Genomic DNA, 4,264 nt, shown 5'->3' with positions numbered 1-4,264 from the left:
ATAATTTTGAGGAAAAAAATAGAAAACATAAGGTGACAACCAGATGCTGGTGATTGTACGTCACAGACAGATGCAGATGCAGATGCAGATGAAGAAAAAAGAAATACATAAGGAGTGACCCCTCCCCCTCACATAATGTTTGTGCCCCCCCCCCCCCCCCCCCCCCCCCCAGCCCAATCAGTCCGACCGCGCTACATCATTTATTATGCTCCATTCAACCACGTGTATACAAAGTGCGTACGCACCGTATATAATCGTACCACTGTATAGGTCAGTGAATCGTATCCGGCACGGCCGGTGCGGCGCGCTAGCTCGCTCCAGAGCTGCATGCCGCGTGTTTTAAACTGACTGACGAGTTGACTGCTTGATGACGTGACTTCGAGATTTCAAATAATATGTTAGACTGCGACACCGAGGTAAGCGTTATTTTAACATTTTGATATCTGTAAGGAATTTAAGCTTTGTTTGATTGATTTTGAAGCATGTAAAATGAAATAAAATATTGATTATTTGCAATTTTGCATTAAAACTAAAAGTACGGCAGACTCTATGTCGCATGTGCAGGCCGTTGAAACTTTCATTGCATTGACTGGTATGGTAATTGGGTAGGCTAGGGTATGTGCACACATAAACTCCAGGAAGCTCCGATGCCGAACGGCGTCGGAGCTTCTTGGAGTTAGTGCATACATAGCTGCATTACTATTCTGGCTGTGTGTATTAAAAGCTGTGCTATTGATACTCAACATTTCAAACACCACTGTACAAAACTCTTTCACTAAAAATCGGTACTTTAGTGACAATTGATGACACCTAAATAGCAGTAGTCTAATAAAATACAATTTGTTCAACTTACCGATGTTATTTTGTGAGAAAGAACAATTTAGAAATTCAAATTGTTTGTCTAGATCTAGAAAATCTAGATCTACTGTCAACATTTGCTTACAGCCGCATCGGCATGATAAGTTCATATGTGTATTATGTGTATTGACTATTCCTTTTGAGCAAATGCTGCCTATTAACACGTAGTGCAGTGCTAGAGGTCAATACGCATAATAGCATGGACTCTTTGATGGAGTGGGTATGTGCGCATGGCTCGTTACATTACATGGTAATCGGATGATTAAAACAGTTGAGTTGTTAACTTTGCTGTCTGGAAAAATCATGGAAAGTTCCCATCGGGATTTAAAATGCTATTTCGTGAAGAAAATACGTCCCTCGACTACCAGCTCATTTCTCGACTTATTTACTCTTCCCTCAATAGCATTTAAAATCCCATGGGAGTGGAACATTCCATGCTTTTCCCTCCACCACCATTTAGCAACTTTATATTATCCCACCCCCTATTACAACAGGTTTGTTTTTTAGGCAATTGAAATAGCTCCCCAAACCACCTTTTTTGTATGGATATTGTTTTTTTTAGAAATATCGAGACCTAGATCTATAGGCCTATCTTGTTCTCAATTTCGTCACTTTAAAAAAAATCTTTTTAGTTCAGATGACACATTATTTAAAGAAATTGATTTCCAATAACGTAGATTAATAACTTAAGGATTGATTTGTTTTATTTTTACATACAGGCAACTATGTGAAAGCGCAAAAGCATCGCCAGGAAGGCAGAGGACACGTCAAACCTGGTATCGGAAGATGATGCTATGTAGAAGCGAAAGAGACGTCTTCCCCAGAGATTTAGCAAATCTTCTAGTGATTCCGGAATTGACGCTGGTAAGTATTTGTCTCTTGATGGTTAGTAGTGCTTGGTTCGGCCAGAGACGTATAATTTACATCTTATTTCTTGTTTTCTTCAAAATCCAACAGATGAAAACCTAAGATAATTTATTTGGGATAGCTAGACCTGCTTTGTGTCCCAGCCATGCAAAATGATGATTAATAGATGTGGCACCATTCCGGCAAAACTGGAAATTAATTTGTAATCTAGGCATAAATTTCGGACAAGAAGTTTGCATTACCCAAAAGTTTGTTCAGTTTATGAGAATTCTTGTCATGTCTTGATATCCCTTTTAACATCTGCAATGTGTCTCTGTTTTTCAGATCTTGAATCGGTTAGGACCCAAGAAAACAACATGTACGCGGAGGAACGACTAAGGCTGTGGCAGCAGAGATACCAATGCCGAAACTGAATGCGAAGTCCAAGTCCACATCACATTTTTCAGTTCCAACCCACAACTCCAGCAAGGGCTCGGGTTTCGAAAGTAAGTTTTTTTCAGATAGCATTTCACAAACAAAAGTTTCTGATGGGTTTTTTTATCATCAGAACATATACTGTAGAGCGTAGAAACTAACAAAACAACATTTGCCATTTGTACTAAGTTGCTACACTAAAATACTGTTGGATTGGATAAGAGAGGCAGATTATCTCGGCGTACATGTAATTTATTTCATCAACAAGGCATGGGTATAGTTTTTTTACAGAAGAGTCGCTTTTAAATCCTTACAGTATGTATACTTTGTTGGAAGCGCTGCACAGGTGTCGTCTTTGAAGCTGGGTGATATATTCCTGAAGTGACTAAATTTTTCAGCTATCAAACATATCTCGCCAAAATATCCTATTAATTTGCTGTCAAACTTTTTAATGACTTTAACTGTTATTATAATGTATTTTATGTGTCTGTTTTTTTTCTTCTCAGGCAATTTTCAAGTGCAGGCACACTGTACGCTGCAGAGGCTGGAGGAAGGGCAGCAGCAGCTGACGCAGTTGGTACAAAAACTGCTTTTGTCCAAATCGGGAGCGGCCGTCGATGTGGAAGACCTGAGGGAGCCGTTTACCAAACCAGTGAACACCAAATTTTCATTCAAGGTAGATTAAGATACCTTCATTCAGGGGCAATGCAAAAATCCTAAAACTCATATTGAAACCAAATTTGACCATTTCAGCTAATAATGGAGAAACTTTATCAGCGACATAACAGTTTTGTTGGTGCATCTTTTTGAATTGAATTGCCATCATCTTGTTGAGAATGCAAGACAAAGTTGTATAGGTCTGTAAATTTACTATTTTTTGTAAGGATGCTGAAACCGATGGCCCGAATTCACAAAGGAGGTTTGAGCTCAAACCTTGGTTTCGTACGTCATATGACGCGGTTTACGCGTTTTTTACAAACCTGGTTTGTAAAGAACAAAAGGAGGTTTGGCGAAACAAAAGGAGGTTTGAGCTCAAACCTTGGTCTGAGCTCAAACCTTGCTTTGTGAATTCGGGCCAATGTGTGTGCTGCCAAACGCTCTTATAACCTTGTCTTCTATATTCATAGACCCTTAAATTTGAGTATTTATATTTGCCTGTTAATAATTCATATCAACTCATTTCTATCAGTTTATTGTAAATAGCTTTTTGTAGATTGTTTATGTGTTTTGTGTTGATTTTATATTTGAAGTAAGATGCAAGGTCCAATGCAAGGCTTCTGGGAAATCTTGACCTGCCCACTAAATCTTTGGTCGATCAAAAGGACAATTTTTTACTCGGATTTAAAGGGGAAATCTACCCTAGAAATTTCACTGAGCAATCAAAGGAGACAAATTTGAATCAAAATTAAAAATAAGAAATGGGCAAACTCGGTAAGGAAACTACTCTTTTTTTTAAAACATTTTCTAGTAAATTACTCTCAGCTATTCAAATTGACAATGCTGATGACATCTTGAGTAGCTCTAAATTCACTTTGTACACAAAATTTCACATTTTCTAACCCCCATAGTCAAAGCATGTTGTGTAGAAAGCTACTCGTCATTAGTAATCTGAACATAGTACATACTCTGATTAAAAGCTGTGGAAATGTGTAACTTTAAGGAAAATTTAGAAAATATGAAATTTTGAGTACAAAGTTGATGGATAGCTACTCACAGTTGGTGTCATCAGTGTTGCCAATTTGTAGAGCTGAAACGAGTGTAGTTTCCTTGTTTTTTTTTTTGCCGTACTTTCACTTGAAATGTGACTTCTTAAAATAGTCACATTTTTATCACTTGTAGAAGTTGATGAGAAAGTAAATACATGTACTCTTTTGAATAGTTATAATTTGCACCGGATGATGAAGCTAATCCTGGGTGGAGGCACATAGCTAAATCGGTTATTCACATTGAATTTGATATAGTACTCAAAAAATTCAATCCACTATTTGGTTTTACCAAAGATCAAGACTTATTATAGAAAGATTTCTTAATCATTTGCTGGGGCATCTTTTTGGCATGAATTGCCAGGTTCTGTAAATAACTCAAATTGCTTGTATAAAGTGTGTTACCAAAGTTGCTATATGTG

The 4,264-nt window shown here is 37.6% G+C and overlaps 1 long non-coding RNA gene across 1 annotated transcript; it reads left to right on the top strand.

Moving 5' to 3' along the window:
* Positions 1-311: 311 nt before the first annotated feature.
* LOC115924451 lies at positions 312-2,113 on the top strand. Its single transcript, XR_004064309.1, has 3 exons — positions 312-416; positions 1,578-1,722; positions 2,050-2,113. It is a non-coding gene; the product is annotated as an uncharacterized LOC115924451 (long non-coding RNA).
* The last annotated feature ends 2,151 nt before the right edge of the window (positions 2,114-4,264 follow it).

Source organism: Strongylocentrotus purpuratus, unplaced genomic scaffold (assembly GCF_000002235.5).
Source record: "Strongylocentrotus purpuratus isolate Spur 01 unplaced genomic scaffold, Spur_5.0 spur5_scaffold_16, whole genome shotgun sequence".
NCBI lineage: Eukaryota > Metazoa > Echinodermata > Echinoidea > Camarodonta > Strongylocentrotidae > Strongylocentrotus > Strongylocentrotus purpuratus.
This window is presented reverse-complemented; position numbering and strand designations above follow the sequence as displayed.